Source organism: Accipiter gentilis, chromosome 12, assembly GCF_929443795.1.
Source record: "Accipiter gentilis chromosome 12, bAccGen1.1, whole genome shotgun sequence".
NCBI classification, from domain to species: domain Eukaryota; kingdom Metazoa; phylum Chordata; class Aves; order Accipitriformes; family Accipitridae; genus Astur; species Astur gentilis.
In genome coordinates this window covers 10,821,532-10,835,173 of record NC_064891.1, presented here as the reverse complement: position 1 = coordinate 10,835,173, position 13,642 = coordinate 10,821,532, and the positions used below count along the sequence as shown (strand labels likewise).

The 13,642-nt window shown below is 40.3% G+C and overlaps 1 long non-coding RNA gene across 1 annotated transcript; it reads left to right on the top strand.

Annotated features, from left to right (window-relative positions):
* Positions 1-209: 209 nt before the first annotated feature.
* Positions 210-3,232, top strand: LOC126044931 (uncharacterized). The gene is made up of 3 exons (XR_007507829.1): positions 210-401; positions 680-777; positions 2,845-3,232. It is a non-coding gene; the product is annotated as an uncharacterized LOC126044931 (long non-coding RNA).
* The last annotated feature ends 10,410 nt before the right edge of the window (positions 3,233-13,642 follow it).

Sequence of the window (13,642 nt, the reverse complement as noted above, 5' to 3'; positions counted from 1 at the left end):
GAACTCTGGAGCAGTCAATGGTGAAAAGCTCAGCAGGTTGCCTTCTTGCTCATTAGGCACAGAAAACAGTTGTCATAAGTGTTCTACTAAACATTAAAAGTAGGAGAGTCAAACAGAACTAAGATGAGGTGAGTTACAGCAGGTTACAGCGTCTTATTTGTGTGAAACTCATTGAGTATGTGAGAGAGAATGAGATTGCGGGAGGTGTCATAAGCCATGTATTCTTTCCCATTCCTAATAACTTATTAGTATGTGAACTGAAAAGTGTCCTTGTTTTTGTGTATGACATTATTTGCAGATTTGACCATGAGAAGGAGTTTTGATGCCAGCTTCTAGAAGAAGAAAAAGCTAAGTGCACAGAAGAGTTTGAAGACCAAATATAGGTGTCCATGAACCACGAGGTAATCTTTAAAAAACTACAGAAATTTTAAACTTCAGTATTTAGGGCACTGCAGTGTTAATGCAGCCAGAGGACAGTGTGATGGATGCAAATACTATCTAGTATAGTATAGTATAGTAAAGTCTAGAAAAAGTCTAAATTTATTTTAAAAATAAACCTGATTCTCAGTGCAAAACTGTATTTGCACTTTTAACTTGGTGAAGTCTTTATGAGCAGTTATGTGAAGGTGAATATTTTTTCTAATCACACTATTTTATTCTTTTACTTTTCTCCATCCAGATCCTATTTGTCAAGCTTATCACTGGGCTGTCCAACCTGCATTGCTGCACAGACTGGGGCAAGCTCTCCCATCCTGATTGAGACAGGAGCTATAGAAGGTGAGATGGCATTGAACATGGAAAGAAAACGAAGTGCCCCTGTCATGTGGGAGACTTTCATACAGTCTAAAAGATAAATATAAACCAAAACCTAATACATTAGGTGCAGACACTTGGAAGCATATTAGCATTTTCATGTTTACTTAGACTCATGCCTAATTAGTTTAGTTGCTGTAAACTTCTCTCAAGGGAATAAATTACTGAAAAAAATCCCTTCCCAAATACTGTATTTAGTGAGGTAAACCAGCAGATCTTAAAAGAACCTCAGCAATCCAGAGGAAAGGGCACATTCTCATGTAAAGGATTATCCTTTTTTTTTTTTTTTTCCACCGGGAAAATGGTTCCATAACAGGAAGAAAAGGAGTACAACTCCAATAAAAAGAGGCTGCTTCTGACATTTTAAATCAGTATTTAAGTATGGAGGTGGTAGGACATTGCCTTGCCTCTGGGGGTGGCTAAAGAACATATGAAAACCAGGCAAAGATACTGATTTTGCATTACAGTTTCTTCTAAGCAACATAATCCCATATATGTCCCACTGACAATATGCACTGTCTTGCATATGTCCGGATTGATTAAAATGCAATTCTGGACATTAAGTATGGTACATTCCAGAAGGGTAAGAATAGTGGGACATCTGATTCTAGGGATCTTTTTAAAAAAATTGTATGTATTTCTGGCTGATAATTCTGCCTTGAAGAATGGGAAGAAAAAAAAAATCTCTAAAAGTTATACCCTCTCCCTATTTTAAGAAAAGCAATTAAACACAAACCTAGTCCAGGACTCACTGAGCGGAGCACCTGACCACACGTTTAAGCCCCAGTGGCAAGAGCAGCATTTCAGCACGTGTTGAAGTGTGTATGCTTTGGTGGGCACAAGAACTGTTTCATGGGCTGACAGCAGTGGCAAGAGAATGGAAAAAAAAACCTGCTTGTGGGAAGGCTGAGTTTCTTTGTGCTTCTGTGTATTGCATTTAGTAGTTGTGTCCAAATTCTGGGAACAGATGTGTTTTTATAAACCTAAATAAACAACCCAGAGAGCACACAAACACCTGGGATGGCTAGCAGACGGATGGTCATCTGTTTGAGCCTTCAATTGCATTTTCTCCATAATTAGTTGTCTAATTGCTTGTCCAGAGTTGTAGCTAATGTATTTACACATGTAATTAATTATACTTTAAAAAAAATCAAACAACCATTTTCAGTTGTTTGTCCTTTTTTCTTCATTTTGTGGAATGTCAAACTATCACACACTACTGAACTATTACCAGTTTAATTAATGGAGTACATTATGACTCCATTCTGGGTATGCCTGTAGAAGGACATATGATACCTAATTATTTCTCAGGCTAAATAAGGAAAAAGTGATATCAATTGCAATTAAGTTAAGCATTGTGGCCAGTGGTAGGCAGGGCTGGAATACCTCAGGAGTACCTCCAAGGCTGGGGAAAGAGATGGGACATCCCAGCTAGCCACACTTTTTATTGTTTCTTTTTTTTTCTTTTTTTAATTAAGAAATGGTCCCCATTGACTTGTAACAGTATGTTCAACTTCTGAAAGTTGAATTTGGAGGGGGAGCTTAGACTTACTAGTTTTGTGAGACACTTGACAAACTTCTGGTAATGGGTAAAATTTTAATAAACACCTGTGAGAGAATTCCGATATTACGAGGCACCCAAAGACCAGCTTTGCAAATGTGCCTTTCTCCACTTTGTGTGGTGTGGATGACGGCGTTCCCAGGGTCAGTAAGACTGAGACCATGGGACAGGGAAGTTGCATGTTGCCTGATCCCCAGATGCACAGCCTTGTCCTCCTGCAGCCGTGGCTGCTCAGGGCTCTGGCTGAGCCGCTGTTTTTCCTCTTCTCTCATCCACGTTTAAAGCGCTGTTTGCACTTTCATTTTTGCTCAACTCCAGGATCTCTGTGGACGTGCCCTTTCCCCTTTCCTCCCCATGCCAGACTGTGGATATTGCTCACTGCCCGTTCTTCCCGCATTTCCTCACAGTTCCTCTTTTGTCGGGGACCTGTGAAGCCACCACAAATCCCACCTTTCCTTCCCTTTGTCTAGGATATGTCATCCTGTGGCCAGCACTTTTAACTCCACTGTGGCAGAGAAGAGAGACTGGACAAGCTGCTGCTCTGTTAGTCAAGCTCCAGAGTAAAATCAAAGGCACATAAAAGAGAAAAGCATCGCTAACGATTTTTGCAAGTCTGTCCAATATTAATGTAACTTGAAAAGAACTGCAATTTTGTTTTGAAGACCACTTCAAATGTTGATCAGTATTTCTAGAATTAACTGAACCTTGGGGAAAACTCCCATGCTTTACAGATTTGGGGTTTGTCTTTAAAATGGTAAGCCACTTTCAATCTGTGTTATAGTCACTGGAGAGTCTGAGTGAAAAACAAAGACTGAGTGTCCTGGTTTCAGCTGGGATGGAGTTAACTGTCTTCCTAGTAGCTGGTGCAGTGCTATGTTTTGAGTTCAGTATGCGAAGAATGTTGATAACGCTGATGTTTTCTGTTGTTGCTCAGTAGTGTTTAGACTATAGTCAAGGATTTTTTTCAGCTCCCCATGCCCAGCCAGGGCACAAGAAGTTGGCACAGGACACAGCCAGGGCACCTGACCCAAACTGGCCAACGGTGTATTCCATACCATGGGACGTCCCATCTAGTATAGGAACTGGGAAGTGGGAACAGGGAATCGCTGCTCGGGGACTGGCAGGGAGTCGGTCGGCGGGTGGTGAGCAATTGCCCTGCGCATCATTTGTACATTCCAATCCTTTTGTTACTACTGTTGTCATTTTATTAGTGTTATCATTATCATTATTAGTTTCTTCTGTTCTGTTCTATTAAACCGTTCTTATCTCAACCCAGGAGTTTTACTTCTTTTTTTTTTCCCCGATTTTCTCCCCCATCCCACTGGATGGGGGGAGTGAGTGAGCAGCTGCGTGGTGCTTAGTTGCTGGCTGGGGTTAAACCATGACACTGAGGAGGGAACCTCATAATAATTAAGAAATATTCATAACTGCTGAATGATTTTCAGGACAAATGGCGGGAAATTGGTATGTTTGTGGCACTGCGAGGTCAAGTGCATCCTCCCAACCCCATCTGGCAGTAAGTAGTATTAAGAACCCTTGTTATTGTGTCCAATGTAAAAGATTAAATACTCACTGTATTCTGGGAATAGGAGTACTCAGGTTGCAGACTGAAGATTTTAGGGCATAAAAGGTATTAGATTAGATACTGTTCTCTGCTTTAGTCTAACACGTAAATGCTTCAGTGTGGTCAAACTCCACTCTTGGATTCAAAGTCAGCATCAAACAAATCAAACTCAGAGATATCAAACAAAAGCAAAAAGAAACCCGATCCAAAAAACTCCCTGAACAGATAGATGGAGTTTCATAGGGCGGCACCTCTGCATGGACCAGTGCAATGCTGTGCCAAAAAATTGGCTCAGGCCCAGGGGCAGGGGCTGTGCCAGTGCCGTGGCTGGCACTCCTTCTGTAGGAGCTGAAGAGATACTGCTCTCTGTTCAGGCACATCGGGTACCCACAGCGTGCGTGGGCTGCTCTGAAGGAGACGGATAAAGGAAAGCAAGCCAAACCAAAGTCTTAAGGCACAAATAATGAAACATCTACAAAATGTTGGGATTAGGAAAAAAAAATGAAGTCAGAAGAAAAGCTGGCAGACTAACTCAATGAACTACTGAAAATGAGGGCTAGTACCTTGTCCAGTTAATACCTTCTGGTGGGCCTATCAAAATTAAAAACACTTCATTGCCAGTTTATTGTCCATTAAGTTTGTAACTTTAGTGACACATTAAAGGTGAACAGTGGTATGTTGCAGAGCTTAGCAGGTGTATCAAAGGACCAGCACTCACAGACTGTGAACCTGGTAATTATCATATAATTAGTTTTTCATAGCTTTAAAATGTGATATCTATATCAAATGTTAACTTATCATTATTCTTAACCATTAGTTAATTAGTATAGCCCCACTTTGAGAAGGGTATGAATAAATTACAAGGGAAATTACTCCTTTAACTTGTATTTCTCTGGTCTAAACCTTATAGTTGTATCTAATATTAGAAATAATGAAATATGGAAGTCTGCTCTTCAGAAAACTATCAAAGAAAATGAAGTGAATATGCGAGTCAGCAGACAAAATGGGCAGGCTGTAAATACAGCAAAAGGGCATATGTCTGAGCAAGAAGATGGGCTCAACAACTGGACTAGGCTACAACGTCACTGGTGATGACTAGAACTAGATGGTTTGGAAAGAGCTACAGAAATTCTGCAGTAGGCAGTTAAGAGATTCACCTTTCAAGAGGATGAATTTCTTTCAAACCCTTGTTACCCAGAGACTCCAGATCCGTAGTATGAGATTTTATATTCTTTCTGAAGCTGTTTAATGACAGTTAAGAGTTAACTCTGAAGGCTCTTACTATCTCTAGATAGATCCCGTTCATTCTTGAAGCCTGCTAAACCATTAGCTTCAGTAAGGTGTTGCAGTAGTTACATGAAAACTGCCTTAAGAATAGAAGCAAAAAGGAGAACCTTTAGGACTTAAAGAACTTGGGATTGAGTTTGCTATGTACTTAACTCACAATGACAGTGCCAAATAACATTTCATTAGAGAAGATATAACTGGGCCTCGACACCCCTCAGAAAACAGACCACCTCTGCAGTAATTTCTATGGACTTTAGATCAGGAATAAAAAGAGGAACCAACAGAATAAGATGGCTAAAAGAAGATACTGGCTTTCCAAACTCTGAAATATCTCCCAGCTAACTGGGGAGATGATAACAAAGATGCTCCATAGTAGCTTCAGTGGTGTGGAAGAGACAGAGAGCTAGATTAATTTGCCCAAACCCAGGTACCCAGCATCAGGGGAGATGCTCTGCAGTATGTCAGCGGGCTGCTGCCGGGGGCTGATGGACCCCCACCATGGGTACCAACCAGCCCCAGGCACCCTCAGGGGCTATGTCCACGTGGAGCCGGTGGCCAACTCCTGTCCCTGGGGGAGCTGGAAGCCTCTCAGAACAAGAGATGACCCAGGTAATTTCCTCTCATTATCTGCATATCAGACTAATGATCGGTATTAGGTGATATTAAAGAAGCAGTTTCACTGCAGTAAGCAGCTGTGATTCCCATGGGTAAAACACAGAATGAATATTTGGCTGAAATTTCTGCACTGGATTATTTCAAGTTATTTACACAGGTAGATGCAAAATCAAATACAAGAAGTTGTTTCTGGATTGAACTATTTACTTGAAGCCATTTGGTGATGATAGCTAATACTCATTACTCAAGGTAAAGCTCATTGCATTGCTTCATTTCCGTCATTATAATGAAATACCACTTTGCTTCAGATCTGAAGTGTAGCATAAACTTATCTTCTTTCTGACAGATTTTCTTCTGGGTGTAACTGCTTCTTTATGCCATTCAGCACTGAGCTATATGTATTACTTTTTCTCTCTGTCTCTCTTCCAACACCACCCCCCCCCCCCCCCCCAGTTTTTTCTATTTTAATTAATATGGTCACCTGGTTTATCAGAAATGACCTGTGCAATATACATGAATCCCCTTTTTCAGTCGGTAAGCTTACTTTATGTAGCAGCTTAAGGCATTGTGCAACAGCACACTGTTAAAATAGGGCTGGCAATTTTCAGGGGATTAATCTGCTGGCATAATAGAAGAAATCAGAAAAGATTTGGTAAGATAAAACTTTGTTCTTTCATGCCATTTCCAGCTGTAGGATTTCAAAATGCTTTTGGCTATGGCTGCTTGCAGTGATGGCTGCTTTCAGTCCTGGCTCTCCAGGAATCTTTATTCCAGGTTCTTAGGTAAGGAAGCCAAAGGAGCCGAGAGGGGAACTGTCTGAAGCCATTGAAAAAAGTCTGTCAAAACTCAGCGCAGAATTTTGTGATCTTAACAGTGAAAGGTCTCATCTCACTTAAAGGCAACTGTCTGGGGACCAGCAAGGGGGGCTGCGAGGTAGGACAAGTTCGTAGATGTAGGTTGTAGGTATGTGGGTGTTTAATTGACAAAAAGCCTCAATTCTGTAGCCAGATTCCTGTGAAGAGACATTATATGTATCTAAAGCTCATAATGGTTCCAAAAATCTTTAAACCATTTAATTAAAAAAGAAACTATAGCTTTAGAAAACGGGTTTGTTGTTGTTTTTTTTATGTAGCTGCAGCTTCCAGAGGTTTAAGTGGAGAATATGGGGAGGGTTGAGGGGGGACACTACAGAAGTCAGCCATGACCTTAAGTACTTGTTACTTTGAAGATGCAATCTCCACTTTGTGCCTGCCTAGCGCAGTTCACAGTGGGAAGACAGGCATTTTGCCTGTACCGTAACAGCTTTTCAAAAAGGCAGATACCTTGGGCTGTCTTGCATTATATTTATTTTATAATTACTCATTAACTGACGCCCTTTATAAAATAAAAATCAGGCACAGCAGCTGGGTTATTTGCCTTTGAAAAGCTGTTGCTATGCACACAGCATGCCTTTCTTCTTGTCACTAATGATATCACAAAGATGTAAGGAGGGAAAATGCTACACTGACATCATGTCATGTCCAGTACAAATGAAAGTGCCATAAACATTCAAAAACCATACAAATAGGAACAGGTTCATTGACAAATGCTTCCACAGGGCCATTATGAGGGATGAGGTCGAATGTGTGGTTAGCATGCATGGATAAAGGCTAAGGAAATATTTCTATAGAACTGTCAGCTATTTTTAAAATTTGTTCCACTTTGCAAGTCATCTATTTACCTCCACATTTTTTCCTGGTTTTGTTCCTCAAAGAGCAATTGAGAAAGAGGTGGAACTCATTAGTGGATATACTTCTGCAGCAAGACCTGAGCCCCTAACAGGATCTGTCCCAATAACGTCAGTGCCCGCTTTGGCCCAGTAAATGTATATGAAACCATAATGCGCGTGAGAGTCCATGTAAATTCTGCCTCAATTAACTATGCTGACCCTGTGAGAAATAGCATATAAAACGTGTGGGAGGGGCACTGGTTTGAAAACCACACCATATAATAATGTATGAGCTCCCACTGAAGTCAGACTAAAGTTCATTAAGTTCAGCAAGCTGAAGTCCCCAAAGGCAGCTGGAGTGGGTGCTTAATGGAAGAGAAACTGAAAATTTGCGTAGTCATCCTACAGCACCCTTCCAGATCTCACTGGGAACATTTTGAAGCCTGGAAATGAATTCAGCTGGGGCATGGACAAAGCACCCCGTGCCTGATGCTCTCTGACAGTTCTGGCAATCTCTATCAAATGCCTTGAGCACAGTTAGGATGAGTTATTTAGATATACGAGAAGCATTGCAAAGAGAAAAGGAACGTGAGCATGAAAGAAAAGGAAGCATATGTGTGCATGGCTAGTTCAAGATTTTACAGCAGTGTGAGAAATAGCGACAGTGTCACCCCAATAACTCTTTGGGATTCAGTTTTGTGGTGCTTGTGACAGCAGAAGAGCAGTGAGCTATCAGCAACAACTGAGGTGTGGCAGTCCGAAGTTGGTAGCATCCAGGGGATTGATAGGAGCCAAGTCAAGCAAGTGTTTTGAGGAGATTGAGAAGTTTGCAGTGGGGTCAATGGATTTGGGAGCCTGCATAAAGGAAAAGGTGAGCGGGATGCTGAGGGCAAGGTCCTACGAGAGGCTTCAGGAGCTACTCCTTCCCCAGGGGCTTTTTCTGTTTTTCTCAAGTCGATGGGGTACGGACACCTACCACCCTCCCAGCTGCCTTCTGCCATCACGAAGGCCCACTACCCCCAGTCCCTGCCAGGGGTGACCTCTATCTCCCCCTGGAAACCTCGCCTGCCTTCTTGCTCCACACCTGCCGCTCAGGGCAGGGGACGTGGCAGAGCCACCCTCGCTCGGGGTGGGGGGGACACAAAAATGAAGCTGAGGAACCACAGAGAGTGGGATTTTGAGTCCCTGCTTCCCCATGTGTTGGCAAGATACCTGCGTCCTCCTTGCTTGCCTGATCCTCGGTGCATTGTAGCTTGCTCTTCTCAACTGTTTCCTTCGGATAGGTGTGACACACAAATGAGTGTTTGTGATGGACAGAGCGGCAGAGAAAACTCAATTTATTAGTAATAGTCCACCTGTACACACACACAAATCCTGGAAGTGTGTAATCTATTTAATTCTATAAATAGCCTAGTGTATCTCTCTGAATACTTTTTATATTGTCAAAAGGATTAAAGTGTGATTGATGATCTCCAGATCCAAACCTGGGTTTCTAAACTATCCAGCTGCATCTACAACCCTGTCATGAGAACACCCTGCCATGAAATGCCACATCTTTTCAAGGCAGCTCACATATTTCTAAAGCTCTCCTTAGTAATTAAATGACTTTATCACTATTATAACAAATGTCACTCATATTGTTAATGAAAGCATTAGGCTAGTATTTCAACTACAAGCTTAGCAAAGGCTGTTAGTATATTTTGGATTCTCTGTTTTAAAATTTTTGCCTTTTTTTTTTTTTAATTGGAAGCATAATTTGAATACAGAATATGCAGGTTTAAAAAAGCTGCTTAGCATTTGAGTATTTCTTTTTTTTTTCCCTGCAGTGGCCTTTTCAGATCTGTTCTTAACACATTTAGTACAAAAGTCAGTTATCAAGAGTAATGCATAAAAAAGATGGATGAAGAGATGTAGAACATTAATATATGGTGGTGGTGGTAAGCTTGACAGCTGTCAACTTTGCCTGTGTGCATTTATCTCGTACTCTGTATTATTTATTCATCTGAAACACATTTGAAAATGAAGCAAATGAAAGGTAATGTAAGGTAAATTAAGCCTGTTTAGGGCAACTAGAGCAGGATCAGAGCAGGATAAAATACTTGCAGGAGCAGAGCACCTGGGTGTTGTTGGCAGCTTCCATACATGAAGTGTTTTGCTTAAAAACATGATGCGAATTATTCAAGAGTAGCTAGCATCTCTAGCCCCAAAGCATCTTTAGTTTATTCTTCTGAATGTCCACATAAGAAATATTTTATATTTCAAACTCTGAGTCTTCAAATGATGGAAGGAGGCAAAAGGAGAAAAGAAAAAAAAAAAAGAGAAGCAAGCAAGCAAAGCAGCAGCAATCTAAAAAGAAAGATGGGTGCATCCAAGATACAGTTATTGCAGGATTCACCTTGTAGTGAAACACCACACCCACATTAAGAGAGTGGGAAAATGCAGCGCAGTGGAGGATCCTTAGGCTAAGCAGGTGTGTCCTGGTACAAGCATAACTGGGGCCAGAGGGTGATTAAGCATTCTTGCGTAGCTTCTTATGCTGAGCTAGATCACAAAGTAAAACCAGTAGAGTTTCAAATTTTCGCATCTCCTTGTGTTTGAATTGTATTTGATTTCAAGTAGCTTAGCTCAAGGCAATGGAATTGTTTGGGTTATCCATGTTTTTTGGCCGCTGTTGGATATTGAGCTAGTATATTGCCATTGCTGCTAGATGTTGCATGAAGGATGGTGGATTGACCTCTATCCACATAGCTTTATGCTGTAAAGTGTTCTTACCACTATGATTTGCATTCCCCTTGCTCGAATTTATCCCTGTTACATGGTAGTAAATGGCCTGGGAAACCTGGGTGGAATTGTATTAATCATAACAATCAAGGGCTCTGACTTAGAAGAAAACAACATTAAGTGCTCCAAGCTGCGTTTCTTTTTAAATAGCTAGTTAACTAATCCAATTAAGCACTCCTGTACTTATTAGTTTGCTGGTTTATTTATGTGGGCAGCAGGATTTCAGGCACTATACAGCATACAAGTAATGTGAGTTTGATTTGTTCTCATCTTTTCTGTTCCCTCCTACCATGTTAGGACCCAGCTGCTCTTCACAGAGTTGTCTTAGAAATATATCTGCAAGCTAGAAGCCAGTCAGTAACTCTACAGACTCTTGATGACTGATTTAATTATAGATCCAGTGAAAGCAATGACCATATTGAGTACTCACAAAACTCAAAACATAAACCAGCTGTTTTTATTTCAGTGCTTGGGGTTTTCCTTACAAAAGATTAAGGAAGCCTTTGCTGAGATGACTACAGCTAATAATAGCATTTTTTGAACCCCAAAGTCTATGGTTAGAGCTCTCTGTCAGGATGTGGGTGCACCAGTGTCTTTTTTCCTTGGCATTTTACACTTAACACCTTTGGAGCTGGGGAGCCCTGTCAGCAATGAACAGATTAGTTTTAAAAGGGTGGTTTCTCTCTGGTTTTGATAAGTCCACCCCAGGTGGTATGTGAATATTTATTACAACAGTGAGAATGAATGACTCTGTAGTCAGAGGGATCTGCTGAGACAAGGGAAAGATCTGGATTCCAGTTGCTACTTCAGTTAATATTTAACCATATTATACAGTAGAAAAGATTGACACATTTCTTTCAGCCTAGTTATTAGAGACTATATTATTACTATGTTGTCTCTCCCTCATCACTGGGTATGTTGACAGATCCACACTGCTTTTATTTTCAGGGGTTGTTCACAAGGAGCAGGCTTGGTTGTCTTTGTACACTTGATTTACGCACCCAAAGAGGCACTTCAGTAACTATGTCTAGCTGGCAAATGGAGTTTCTTGAAACTGGGACTCACTGGACAAGGCAGGTTTGGAAAATCCGGACAAGGTAATTATGTGCTGACATTCGTTTCATTCAGAGACACAAACCTTGTACTGACTGTATCCTCAGAGTCCAGGAACTTACTGAACTTAATCAACTTTCATAAAATAAATATTTTCCAGCTCTTTTTCAGTATGGAATTGTTTCTGCCTTTCAATTTTAAAGACGGCAAAATTCTGGAGACAGTTCTATAAAAGAAAAATATATTTTGACATAAGCTTAATTTGTTTTGCTGTATCGCCTACTCGCATGTCTTTACCTCCGTTTTTGAAATATGGACAGAAATTCAGGTATTCAAAGCATGTAGCATGATTACTGCTGTCTCGGGATGCATGAGGATTCTTAGTATCGTTTACCACATTTCCATAACTCACATGCGTTTATGAAATTTGAGATGAGACGTTCTTTTAAAATAACTTCTGTTTGTATCTTTTTTATATAATAAACATATCTGGAGAGCTGTGCTTCTTGTTCAACTGAAGAATTGCATTACTTCGATGCCTATGATTTAGTTTCTAAATGGTGTGAAGATTTTTTAGCATGCTCTTAAAGTAGTGATTTCATAGTGTGAAAAGGCTTTTCCTGTCCTTTCAGGTTACTATGTGACTGATGTTGGTTTAACTTGTGTTTGGTATTAGTCATGTGATTTTCTTTTGGGTTGGAATTGCTACAAACAGCTTGAACCTTTCAGGCTGCCTAAATTATTGGCTAATAATAACTAAATTTAGCAATACCTAATATTTGTCACAGATTATTTTTTTTTAACTACCTGTGTTATACAGGCATAATTAAAGAAATATAACTTTATTTAGTGCAAGTTTTTGTCCTATAATCTGGATAAATGTATCCAATAACTATGACCTGTTAAGTAGTACCATTCTATGGTACTATTTGAACTACTCTTGCTTCATCTGTATTGTAGGTGCACGAATATGAAAAAACAACAGACGTTAATTAAGTGGCCTTTGAAATAAAATACAGCTGAAGCTGGTACTCAGAGTTTGTGGTGGTGGTATTTGGTGAAAACCAGCTGGTTTTCTTTTTAAAATGTTTAGTTTGTGAAGCCTAGCATGGCTTTCATATAGCTCAGTCTCACCAGTGGGACAGTCTTCCCCAATGTGCGATCCTAGCTTTCCCAGCAATGCATTCATCCAGTCTGGACAGAGAATATGCTCCCCTCCAAACTAGCAGTTGTAGTCAAATTTCATCTCACACATTTTCTTTTTGCTGGTGGAGTTGCTGGGTGGCAGGCACCCTGCGCTCGCTCGCTGGGCTGGTGGCAGGTATTCGCTCAGGGTTACTGGGAGGGATAAGCAAGTCTTCAACTTCACAAATGTTTGTAAGGTGCCAAGCAGCACAGCCTGCTGTCTGTCTGAACTATTTTTTGCTACATTAAAGATGCCTTTAATTTATAGCTGTCTCCTTTCTAATAAGTGTGCAGAGTTGAGGCGACAGGAAGGAAAAAGACTTACCAAGTGTGAGGTCTCAGTTTTGGGGGCTTTTTGCTTTCAAAGCAAAGTGACTTTTTTTTTTAAAATCTCATTCTATTTTGGTTTGATACAGAGTAAAATGATGGTATTCTAGAGATTTATTTTTCAGTACCTAAAGGAAATTGATTAAATGATAGTAAGAATGGAGTGACTTCTAGCAGTAGAAATTGAACTGGTACCATTACAAACCACGCAGCCATGATGCAAAGAAAGGAGTGTGTTTTTCATGCCACTGGATCAACTTCAAGCTGATGTAAATATACCCCTATTTCTTTTGTGAAAAAAAAAAAAAAAAAATTAACCTGCTTTCTTTGTGGTTTTAGGAGTTATTTGAGTTTGAGATGAGAACAAGGCAAATCTACACAATACTATCTTGAAGAGTAGATTAGTGCATACTGGGAAACGAGCAGACTCCCCTAGTGCTCCAGGACAAAGGAAAGCAATGCTATTAATGTCCTTACCTTTCAGAGAGTGTCAGTCATCCATCATCAGCAATTTCAGGATGCAAGATAGATGTTGTCATTTCAGTAATTGTATTAGCTTAGTTATTCTTCTGTACATTAATTGAAGTCATCATTTAGTTTACTTAGAAGAATAGGTTAGGGACTAGCCTTTGCAAGGTATACACATAAACAAAACCAAGACATGCTCTGTTTTGTTTATTAATTCTCTTTCCTGTGCGCTTCTTGATGCAATGTTTATTCTTGAGACTATGCCTTCAGTGAGATACAT